This window comes from Sceloporus undulatus, chromosome 1 (genome assembly GCF_019175285.1).
Source record: "Sceloporus undulatus isolate JIND9_A2432 ecotype Alabama chromosome 1, SceUnd_v1.1, whole genome shotgun sequence".
NCBI classification, from domain to species: Eukaryota; Metazoa; Chordata; class Lepidosauria; order Squamata; family Phrynosomatidae; genus Sceloporus; species Sceloporus undulatus.
In genome coordinates this window covers 37833036-37845980 of record NC_056522.1, presented here as the reverse complement: position 1 = coordinate 37845980, position 12945 = coordinate 37833036, and the positions used below count along the sequence as shown (strand labels likewise).

Here is a 12945-nt window from a genome sequence, read left to right as displayed (position 1 = left end):
CACAATATGTATGTTAAACCTGATAAGATTATTTCAACCAATAATCACATTTTCTTAGTGCTTCAGAATAGTAAAATATTTCATACTCACTTGTGAGAGGGTTTCCCAGACATATGTCAATAATAAAAATATTCTTAAGAGCTGATTACTGGTTTCATGGCACTAGCTCACACAGACTGTAAAAAAGGCATCCTCATTTAAAGAAAGACCTTCTATAATCAAAGTTTGAAAACTATTTTGATTTGTTTGCTTTCTTGGCAACCTACCAGGAACAAAACTGGACATTTCTTTCTGTTATTTGAGCATTGTATCAAGAAGTACTTAATCATAACTATTCTTGAGCTTAGAAAATTTAATTTTGCAAACTATAGCATCCCAAATCCACAAAGCTAGTATATCTCTGAGCGATTTTAACTGTATTTCAAGGACATGCAGCATAATATCAAAGTAATCCTGCAACAAAAAATCTTTTTTTACTGACTGTATGCATGTGTTTGTCCATACTGAGAGGAAAAGTAGAGCGATTTAGCAGTGAGGGAATGTCACGATCAGAGACATTCAGTGGTATATCATAATTATCATCATGCACCACCATAGGAACATCTAGTATGCATCCTTCCATCAACAGTAGCTAGCCAGATTCAGTGGCTATCAGGATTTAGCATTCCAACCTGAATCAGAGTGAAACAGGCATGGTTCCTCATCCCGTTCTCCTAAGCAAGAGACTGTGGATCTGAGTCTCATATGGGACAGTAGCTGAAATGGGTGTGGTTCCCCATCCCTGTCTCTTTAAGCTGAGGGTCCTTTGCCATTTGTCATCTAATCTGTTTCTGCTTGAGGTCCCTTTATCTTCTTCTTCGGAGTCCACCTTGTGGCTACAGTCAAATGTAGACAGAGTTATCATCAATATGCTTAAGCATTCTTAAGTATTAGAATCTCAGGATATTTATAAAGGAAAAATAGCAGGCTCTCTGTTAATTTTCAGGCGATTCATTATATACATTCCACTTAGGGAAAAACACAGGTGTGTTCCTGTCTGGGTGCATTGCTTTCATTCCAGTCCATGTCAGGCATTGTATATTCATTACATTATGGTATATGACAAGTAAGATGTTACACTGTCATAAGAATGTTTATCTCTGCATCACTCTAACAGCCTTCTCTATCATTAACACATAGAGGAACATTACCATCTTAAACAATATAACTTATTCATTTATCCATTAAGGAATACACTTTCTTCTGTTAAGGAACTAGACATCTCTAAACAGGCATTCAAGGAATTAACACCCTTGGACATTACTATATTTTGCTATGTCTGGCAGCATCCATCACAATCAAAATGGGAGTTATATCTATTTAGCATAGCTTAGTTGAGAGTAAGGATTGTCTCTCTCTTACCAGCACAATCTATCTTTATCAGTATATCTGGGCAGTTTATCAATTAGGAACAGCTTAGTTTGGAGTTGTATTGGATTTCAGCTCTGAAGCCACTATCATATTACTGTTGTTTTTACATCATAATGTAAAAGGTTTCTGAAGCAAGCAACTTCTCTTGAGCAACCATCATTCAATATAGGGGCAGAGCAAACCTAAAGCAGACAAGGGCTTAATCTACCACATTAACTGCTGTGGCTCACTGCTATGGAATTCTGGGATTTGTAGTTTTGGCAGCTATTTCACCTTCTTTGTCAGAGAGCTCTGGTGCCACGACAAATTACAAATCCCAGGATTCCATGGGATGTGCCATGACAGTTAAAGCAGTGTCAAATTGCATTAATTCTGTAGTGTTGCAGCAGCCAAGGTTTATTCAGAGTGTGCTAATTGTAGGGTCTATATGTAAGATAAGCTTATCTAGATTCCAGACCCAGGCCTATTTGGAGCTTTCCACATCGTTAGCCATTCCTTTGTTCAGCCTAGTCTAGGCATGATGTTGGACTTGTCTGATTATGCTTCTGGTGCTCTCCATGGTGTTACTCTGTAAGCCTTTTAGCTGGGCCCCATTTGGCATAGACCTTGTCTTACAAGTCTCCTCTCCAAGTCAGAATACCCAGAAGCATAAGACAATACTTTTTCCCACAATTGTATGGCATACCATCCAACATTTCACAGGTAAAAACTGGGACTCATGTCGCTAGGCAACATCAGAGTATGGTCAAGATGGCAAAAGTTATTAATGAGGAAGAACGCATGAGCTAGGAGGGGTGAAGCAGTTTACTTTTCTCTGAGCATATTCAGAAAGGCAAAATTCCCCTCCTCTCCTTTCCTCTGGTGACTTAATAGAGTGCAAACTACTTTTTCACTTTTTTTTCCAGATGTTTTCAGCGATTGAAGTAAGCCAAATTAAGGAGGAAAGTTGGAGGAGAGAGACACTGACATTTTTTTTTTATAGTGGAGTGATAGAGGACTAGTCAGGACTGTCCCTGCTAAACAGTGATAGTTGGAGGGTATGATATGGCATACCAAAACAGTGTTGTCCTCCAAAATATACATACTGTATAAGCTTATGTATAAGTCTAGAAATTTTAGTCAAAAATTGAACCCAAAAAGCCTGAGTCGACTTATTCATGGGTCAATGTAGGTACTGTATTTTAACCCATATATAACCATCCCCTGGTGAAATGCAAGAGTTTAAACTGCCCTGGAAGCACTGACCCCCATATACTCTCTCATCCAGCCAGCCTTTAGTGTGAGAACAGTTATGCCTGCTGGAATTTTTAAAGTTCTTTGGCATTGTTTTCCTTTGCTTCATTCTGCAGATCCTTTGTTACATGGCACTAAGTTTTACTCTCTACTTATCCATGAGTCATATCAAAATCCATAATCCCCCCCACCCAAATCTGCTCTTAACTTATACATGAGGTCAATTTATAGTCGAGTATATATGGTAAACCACAGGCCTTTACTTCTCCATGACTGATCTGCTGTGTGCTTTGACTCCAGGCAGCAGAGCAGATGTGCCAGGTTGTTTTTGAATCATTATTGTAATGAGCAACTCTAATACCTTGTATAGAAGCTATTCATAAATGAAGAACATTTTGTCACACATTATGCTTGGGCTTTGTTTTTTTTCAGGTAACCAACACTTGCCATCTCATTATACAACAAGTGTTCTGTCATGCTTATTTTCTACTGTTCCTTTAGGAAGCAGCCCCTCTTAGAATTTAGGCCCAGAAAGTATGGAAGTTACTATGGTTAAGTTACTAAGTTACTATGGCTACCAGCTGTCAGAATAAAAGAAGAGTTGCCTGTTGAACAATACTTATAATGAATAACACCACGTAATTTCCATGTTAAGAATTTGCTAATTTCATTACTTTTTGTCCAAAAGCCAATATTTTAGAAATAAATATGAATCAGAAGTACTTTAAAAGTATATGCAAGTCTTAGGCAGGAGTGAGCATTTAAATCTATTTTCAATAGAAAAGTTAAAACTGTGTTTAAATCCCTGCTGTTGAGAGCAATGAGACCTGAAAGTTTTTACAAATGTCTGGTTAGTCCCATTTTCCCCTTGAAATGCCATGAATTATACATTCAGAAAAAGACTGAAACTGTGTTGACATCAGAAAATGAATATTGCAGTCACTAACTCATTGTGAAAGTTATTGTAGGTCTCCTGTAAGCAGGAGTACATTTTAAATATGGTGCAATCTTAAATTAACAGCCCCAAATGAATAAGTAAGACATTTTCAATAGTGGAAGTGCTGGAACTTCTCGGAGAATATGGCCAGTCTTCCTGCTGCCTGCTTCATAGAAGGAGCTTGCTTTGCAGTGTGAAGTATCTGGTTCCCACCAGAATTAATAGTCTCAATGAAGGTGCTGGGAGAGCTGTTACAAGCTGATAGATCTGACTGTGGCAAATGAAGAGTATTTGGTTGGACGGGGAGCTGATGTCAAGGGCAGAGCCACCAAGATATCTTCTCATCCTTATGTTTCTTCTGCCTCTCTGCCTACTAATACTGCTACTGCCACATTCCTTGGCCACCTTTCCAGCTAGTTCCTTAATTATTGTTGTTGAAATGTAGAAGTTGGATGGCCGTCTCTCGAGAATGAGTTACCTGTGTGTGGTACCAGGTTGGATTAAATGTCTCTTCCACTGATAGGGCTATGTTATTCTGGACTGGACTGTGTGAGAAAAGAAAGATGGACCAATCAGGAGAGTCACTTTTTTTCCATACTGCTCCACACGCCCTCATAGCACTTCCATTCTCTTCCAAGGGGAGATGGTCATCAAAATATGCCTTTTACTGAACAGATTTTTTCTTATTTGGCAAAAGGCACGCTTTGATAACCACTACTCTCCCGATCGGTTTCCCTTTTCTTTTCTCATATAGCAAATTCCTCTGTGATGTGTTCATGAAAGTACCAAGGATTAACTTTCTGAGAAAAAAAAAATGCTTAGGTGTCCAGTTCAACATAATCATGCAGTATGTTATGTGTGTATTATACTGATGCACAAACAGGGCAGAACACAAAGTTCACCAACCACAGCACATAATTGTGAAATAAAAGACGGGTACGGGGAATACAAAGTCCACCACATGAACAAAGCTTTAGATGGAGTCCACTTTTGGTTCTGGTAGTTTCAACAAGAAGAACTTTTCACTCTTAGAATGACAGGGCCAATCTGAAAGAGCTCAATTTGGCTTGAACTCTGGGCTTTGTTTGAACCTGATGCTCATCCCTAGGCTGTATGAGAAAACAGCTACAAGCAGGTTAGCCATTCTGAAGAAAAGGTTACTGTTAAAAATCAAATAAACATGAGCCCTGGAAGCAACATAATTTATTGTTATGAAGGCCAGATCAAATTCATTAGCTAAACTAATGCACAAGTCAAGTTCAAACCACTCTGTGCTTTATTTGATCAGTAAAGGTTCTAATGTGAACTTAATATAAACGGAAAACATGCTTTCCAAGAGTATCTATTTTCATGTAAGGTCACAAAGAAAAAACAAACATTATGCAGGGAACAAAATTAGAAGCTATAAAATGCTCTGCGCTGTCATCCTTTATGAATGTTTACCTACCAAATACATAGTTCATGGGCACATCCAGGTTTGCTGGCTGGCTCTTTCTTTCCTTTCTTTTCCTTTCTTTCTGCCATTTGTTTATTGCCCCTCAGCCTACTAGGGCCCCTGTGGTGATTCACAATGGATAAAAACATTTAAAATAGCAAATGCATGACAAACACATTTAAAAACAAATCAAAAACTTCAGTTTAAAAATAGTTCTAAAGCAGCAATTAAAAACCACTTAAAAACAGCCAGGACAGTTATTTCACTATTAAAAACACTTCACTGTGCAAGTTGTTTCTAGAGTAGGCACTGGTTTGGTTATAACATGTTACATGACCATTTTGTCATTGTACAATGTAATTGTTCTGATTTTGTTTAGAAAGGTTGCTTTTGAAAGGAAGAAATAGCTTTCATGAGTTATTTTTATTCTTTTACAGGATAGCTGATCATTTCATTTTACATTTGGTAACACATCTTTCCTGAATGTCATTCCCATTGATACAATGTAGCAAGTGCTTTCTGCCTGCACTCGAAAGCATTTATGTGAGCCCTGGACATATCCTAACCCCTTAAAGTTCAACTGTACCATGACATTGGTTGGAGAGTTCATTTGTCACTGCAAATGAAACCCCCAGCAGCATTGATTTGGAATCCCCCCAAAGCCCCTTAGCCCCCAACCCCTTCCAAACAGTCACTTCTGCTTTCATTTTTGTGTATGTTCCAAACTTTCAGGCCACTGCAGCCTGCAACAGATCCTGCATGTGGAAAATTTGACCCTTAGACCTGCAGCAGTTGCACAGTCTTGCTATACATCAAGTATGAACAACCTGCAGCCTTCAGACTAGTTTCAAAAGTCCTCTAAAACTATTAATCTCCACCCACTGGTAACACTTGTCCATTTTCTGGCCATATACTACAGAAGGAAGGAGAGAAGACAGCCCTTTCCATATTTTGGCCTTGACCACTCCAAAAATCTGATTCCAGACAGATATCCCCAAGGGAATGCAGGGATGTGGATATCTCTTTAATTTCACTTCATTTCTTCAAATCCTCCTTCAGTTCCTTTTGTACTACACAGTTACAGCACTGTAATTCCACTTTGACTGTCATGGCAACATCCTAGGGAATCCCAGTATTTCCAGTGTAGGGAGGGCATTTAAATTTTTTAGCCAGGGAACTCTATTCCTTCCCCACAATGAAGATCCTAGGATTACATAGGATGTTGCCATAGCAGTTAAAATTGAATAATAGTGCAACAATGAATAATAGAATCATAGAGTTGGAAGAGACCACAAAGGCCATCCAGTCCATCCCTCTGCAATGCAGGAACTCTCAGCCTCTGGGGAAGGCAGTGGCAAACCTCCTCTGAACAAATCGGATCATGAAAACTCCATGATAGGTTAGTCTTAGGATCACCATAACTTGAAACCAATTTGAAGGCACACAACTCACACACACACACGTACACACATGCATACATAGTGCCTTGGGTAGCTCCTTTAAAGTTTGGACTAAAAGCTGGAGTAGATTCATCACCACACTGACATGGAAGCTACCAGCTACCTCTGCCTAATTCAATACTCTAACCACTACACTTCAGTGATATACTACAGTCCTGAGAAGGACTGAATTTTGGATTTTGTGGAGTTTGGATGTGATTTTATAGTCCTGAAAAGGTCATTCCATGGAATACTGGAAGCTAGGCACCTTCCTTACTTATATCTTTTTAATACAGAGAGGATCAGACTGTGCACCTGAAATCTTAACAACTTTTGAGCATTCTCTCAATTCATTTGAGAACACATCTCATTCAGAGGAACAGGATAATGTGCTTGCTCAGGGATTTCTCCTTTCTCTACTTGCCCAGCCTTGAATGCAGTGTCTTGATTGCTTGCCTCAATGTGGGTGGATTTAATTAGTTCCCTTATACTAGTTTTTAGAAATGATGTAATTTCAAAGTCCTGCTCATGATAAGCAAAACTTTAATAACCTCCTCTTTCATATTCACTGACAGGTGATGAAATGTAAAATTGCCTCCCTTATTTCTCATTAATAGAGCAGACAGTGAAAATCTCACATTTTACCAAATGTATTCTTGGCTTAGTCATGAAAACATTCTGAAGATTTTCATTGTGCACAATTCATACTTGCTGAACATATACATCCAATGGTAGTAGAAAGAATGCTATAAAAAGGAGTTGTGACAGCAAAAATGTCTGGATAGGACCCACTGCCCTCATAGGGAATCACAGCAGAATGCAAGTGATGGGTGAATTGACCTTTTCATAATCAAGACTAAAAGGTGACAGCCATTTTTAAATATCTCAAGGGATGTCTTGCAGAAGATGGAGTAATCTGCTTTGCTGCTCAAGAGACTAGGACATGAACCACTGGATTTAAATTACAAGAAAACGCGGCTGCCTGACTGCGTGGGCCAGCTGCTTTGCCGCCAGGAGCTGGTGCGGCTCCCTGGCCCCAACTTCTGGTTGGGGCCGTCCTCTGCCCTGATTGGTGGGCTGGGTGGAAGGGCCCGCCCCTTCCACCCGCACCGCTCTGTAGGGGTGGAGGAAGCCTCTATGGTGAGGCTTCAGTCCTCCAGGGCAGCTGATTGGTTGGGCTGCCCTGGAGGAGGAGTCTCACCATGGGGTGAGGAGGCGGGGCCTTGCCCTATATAAAGGCCATGCAGCCAGGCCCTGCAGCCATTTGCAGCTCAGTTCTCCCACCCACCCTCCGCTTGGGGTGGCAGCATAGGCCAGGATCTGGTTGGTTTGGTTACCAGGGCTATGGAGCACTGGTTTGGGAGTCAATAGGGACCTGGGGGCAAGCTGGGCATGTGTTGTGGCCATTGAGGGGGGCACAACATGGTTAAGCCACCTGGTGACTAGGGGCTTTGAGAACAAGAGAGTGCCTGGTGCGATGGCGGCTAGTTGACGTTCCTTAGCCCCTAGGTCATCCCAACGCCTGGCAGTCACCAGGTATGCTGCTTATCGATTAACCGTGGGGTTATTCAATGCTTCAGATCCTGACCTTATGCTTTGTGCCAACCCTTCTGTTCTGGTTTGCTGTTGCTAATAAAGTTGTGGCCTTTCATCCAATTTGGTTTCATGTGGTTTTTTTTGCACCGGCCTCCCAGGCAATAGAGATTCCACCTACACATTAGGAAGAATTTCTTTACTATAAGAGCTGTTCAAGAGCTGGAGAGAGACTGGGAAGTAAAAAAGGAAGGAAGGATCAAAGAAAGGCAGGAAGGAAGTAAAATTCCAATTTACTCTACAGGGCAGGGGAGAGCAATTTCTGGTCTATGGGCCTAATAGCCTAGAGACTCGAAAACAAATGAGAGCACCCAAACCCAGCTGAAGGTGTTACTTGTTCCATCAAAAAGCACCACCATTCCCCTCAATATATTGCTTTTGAAATGTAACCTTGTTATTCCCTTGTTGCAAGATAATTCATTGCATGTTGCTGTTGTTGTGTGCCTTCAAGTCATTTCCAACTTCAGGTGACCCTAAGGCAAACCTATCATGGGGTTTTCTTAGCAAGATTTGTTCAGAGGGGGTTTATCATTGCCTTCCCCTGAGGCTGAAAGCATGTGACTTGCCCAGGTTCACCCAGTGGGTTTTGTGACTCAGCTGGGAATTGAACTAACTGTGGTCTCCAGAAGTCCAACACTCACTCCACTACACTGTGTTGGCTTACATTACATTACATATACCTATCCCATTACACATACCTATCTTATTTACATATATCTATGTAAGTTGTTGCTTGAATGTTCAGGGGTACTGTGTTGGCTTACATTACATTACATATACCTATCCCATTACACATACCTATCTTATTTACATATATCTATGTAAGTTGTTGCTTGAATGTTCAGGGGTGAGTCCCACTCCACTTGAAATAATATTTAAACAGACATATGTGATTGAAAGGGGAAGGTCACAACTTTTTTTGGTCATAGCTGCTGACAGTGTTTGCACATGCATGGGTCTGGATGCAGGCATTGACCAACTTGCCTGTTGACCAATGAACCCAATCATCTGGCCCTATACCAGGTGGGATGCCCTCTTGTGGTCCCCTGCCACCAGAGGGCAAAGGAAAGGCAACCCCCCCTCAAGCCATGCATTGCCATTTCTGCCCCATACTCCCTGAGCAACTTGACTCATATTCCAAGCCCTGGATCCAGGACTCATGCCAACCATCCTCAAAAATGGTAACAGAATAACAATATAAAAGACACTGAAAGTACATCCACAATAGGTGACAAGAATTACAAAACATAACATTGTAGATACAGAGTAGGTTTTTGGATGGGATGATACTTTAAGCATTAATGCCTGAGCATACTGGGAGCAGTGCCTATAATGCTTGCCCAGCTGGAGTAAAGCCTACATACAGTTCACTGTGGCCAGGCAATGAGCTCAAACTACAGTTTAAAGTCATTGGCTGGCAGCTCCCACGATTCCCAAAAGTCATGCAAAGGCACATTGGCCTCTGGGAGGAAGGTACTAATAAGCCATCATGCCAGGTGGACCTACTAGTGCATTGTTGCACCTCAAGTTGCAAGCACACTGTATGGTAAGTGACAGAGCGATCTTCTTCCAATGCACAATTAAATGTATCCATTAAGTGTATATTCAAGGAAACAGAAAAGTGGATATTGTTGGAAGGGCAGAGAGTTCTTGGAAAAACATGTTGAAAGGTTAACTTTAATTAAGCTTACTGCACATCATAAATCTGGCATGAATTATGAAAATGTGGGCTCTGGACTATATAACCAAACTTTTAGTGAATGATCCAGCAGAATATTTTTGAACTTAATTTACGGTAAAATATGTATCTGTATCCTTATCTTCATCTGTATCTATACCTTTGTAATGTTTAAATCATTTGCAGTTGTTGAGGCAGTTTTTATTATACAGGTAATAGTTTCCTTTGGTCTTGTTTTTGTATATTAATAACAACAAAGTTTTAAAAATAACCTCTTTTTACATCTTGTTTTCCTTCTGTTGTCCTTCATTGTCATTTTCTTTTGCCTAGCCTTTCTTTTCTCTGAGTAAGTCAAGTGAATTACGGATCAGTTAGAGAATAAAATGACATCACGGCACCAGACAGCCAATCAGATTTGGCTATACAACAATATCACAAAGGGCAAACAAATGGGTGTTTTGTCTTCATTCCAAATTGGTATGGAGAGAAGAAAGCAAAGCCTCATTGCCAAGGCAAACTGTTGGAGGGCAAAGCAAAACAGCCTGTTTGCCTTGGCAACTGGAACATTTTCTTCCCTTCCCACACCAGTTTAGATTCCAGATTGTAAGGGAATGTGCCCATGTGCCCAGGGAACCACACTGTATTGACAAGTCAGAAAGCAGTGATCCCCCTCAGCAGTGGAGAGATGCCTACAATTTTCTCCCTCTTCACTTTCAAGGACCCTCCCAAAAATAATCAAAAGAGGGGTACATTTCATGAAGATGAAAATATCCATAGGTATCTCCCCCAGGTTAATAGCCTATTCACATTTAGGACTCAACCAAGATGCTTAGATGAGTGCTGTAGAGACAACAAATGGGAGTTGCAACATAACCAGCAAGAAAAGAATATAAGTCTTGAGTTTTACCAACTGTTGAGAAGGACATTTAGTCTGAGGTTTAAAAGGACTAATTTCTTGTCTTTACCCTTTACTCAGGTCTACATTCTATTGGTAATATCAACTAGAGTTGTCTCATTGCATTCATCGCTGAATAGTGAGTTAACCCTTAAATAAATGTCATTTATTTTAGTTGGGCTCTAACAAAAGTTTCAATGTGATTGTTTGCAAATAAACAGACTTCAGTAAAAATGACACATGTTGCCCGTGTTCCCTCTTTATCGATAAAAGCCTCCTTTTCACTCAAACCTGTGGGAAGTGATGCAGTTGTGAGCTGGGAAAGAGTATTGCGGGGGGGGGGGGAGAGATATTGCCAGTGAGGACTGGTGTCTGGAAAGAAATCTAGAAGTCAAGAGAGGGAAATATCACAATAGATTTATGTATTTTGTGAGATTTTTTGTAGCTTTAATGGTTGTGTAGAAAAGGGAATTTCAGCAGTGATCTGGTGCAATAACTTTTTCTACACAAGTATCAAAGCTATAGGAGCCCTGCCCCTTATTTCACTGGACAATACTTCAGAAATCCTATTGATTATGGAAGACTTCAAGCCCAAAGTAATTGCCTGAGTCAAAGGTAGATACATCACATGAACACCATACCTTTCTATAGATACTCCTTTCCCCCCCTTAGTATTTGGATGCTCAAAAATTATGCCACTTTCCTCATCAACATAAAGTGCTCTGACCAACAACAACAATGGTCTTTCAGTTACAATTTTTACATATGAGACAGAATAGTAGATTCGGGAGAAGAATCCAGAATACTTCTTATCTTGGGACCCCTATTTACTTGTGTTTGGTTCATAGTAGTTAATATATGTTAACACAAAATGACAGAAATGTTTAGAAAATCAAATGTCAGTTTTTATTTTAATTAATCAGGTGTGTGTGTGTGTGTGTGTGAATGTACGTAGCATACATCTACATACAGTATATATGATACATATATGAGTCACAATTGTGTGAGCAAGTCTTCGTTGGATATAATGGTTAGGCTAAATTTCTGAGCTGGTAGTCCATTCATTTTGATGAAGAACTGGCAAGTAAGTCACATAATGGCAAAAGAAAAAAATGTGTACACTGAGTAGACTATTTCTTTAGTCATGAATCCACACTTGAGAGGATATCTCTTTTCCAGCACAGTAGGCTCCCATATACCAACAATGGATTCCAGCTTCCCCCACACATACAGAATGGGAGATTACTGAAAAGGAGAATTCCTACACCTTTTTGTTCTTCACTGCAACTTGTCATATTCTATAGAAAGTAATGTATGTAGAGAATTGATATCATGTTCAATTTAACACAAAGACAAAGCTCCTCATCTTTTGATGGTTCAACCTACATGTGTCTTGATGATATGAGCAGAATAACATAGGAATCCTTTGGGGAGTATTTTTTCAAGCTACATTTGGTGCCTGAGAGGCAGCACCATGATGATGATGATGATGATGATGATGATGATGATGATATTCCTCTGTATCCATATCCAAGGATTCAACCATCCAAAGCTTGAATCAATACACACACACACACTACAAAAAGCAAACATTGCTTTTGCCATTTTATATAAGGGGCAACCATTTTACTACACCATTAATATAATGAGCCTTAGGCAGCCATAGATTTTAGTATCCACTGTCAGGGATGATGGGAGTTGTAGCTCTTCACCTCTGGCTAAACTCACCACCTGGTTGTGCACCGCGCTGACCAGTTTTGGCCAGTGGTTATAGCTTAGCAGAGTTCAGACGGAATAGGCTGAAGACCCCGACAAACTCTCCAAGCCTTCTCACTCTTGCTTCCACAGAAGTCTTCACCCTCTTCAGGGATCCACAGCTGGTTCTTGTAGCTTCACCCAAGACACCAGACAACTCAGTAGTCTTATATAAAAAGATCTACTATATACAGCTCCAAAACTATCCAACACAACAATACTCAACTCCTCACTCTACAATCCACTCTACTACAACCCACAAAATACATTGGGATTCATAGTCATTATTATAGTCAATGCAAGATACCACCCACTGTTGTCTGTTTCCACCCAGTAGGCGTGTACAACATTCTCATTGGTTCTCTTGGTTCATCCTACAATTAGTGATTTCATCATCTCAGCCTTGACCACTTAACAATTTTCAGGTGTGTCCAATCATCCACTTTACATTTTTGTCCTTGGCATTCAGGACTTGTTAATTGCATTACCATTTACACCTGTGTGGTTCCCAATTGGCTTCTGCTGAGTCACCCTGACTCTCACATACATGTTTTATTTCATTTACTGTAC

The 12945-nt window shown here is 40.2% G+C and overlaps 1 long non-coding RNA gene across 1 annotated transcript in view; it reads right to left on the bottom strand.

Annotated features, from left to right (window-relative positions):
• Nucleotides 1-354: 354 nt before the first annotated feature.
• Nucleotides 355-12945, bottom strand: part of LOC121917964 — a 67912-nt gene continuing 55321 nt past the window's right edge. Inside the window, exons 2-3 of the long non-coding RNA XR_006101133.1 lie at nt 5028-5135; nt 355-875 (exon numbers count right to left, since the gene is read on the bottom strand). This is a non-coding gene — a long non-coding RNA (uncharacterized LOC121917964). The remainder of the gene's footprint in view (nt 876-5027; nt 5136-12945) is intronic.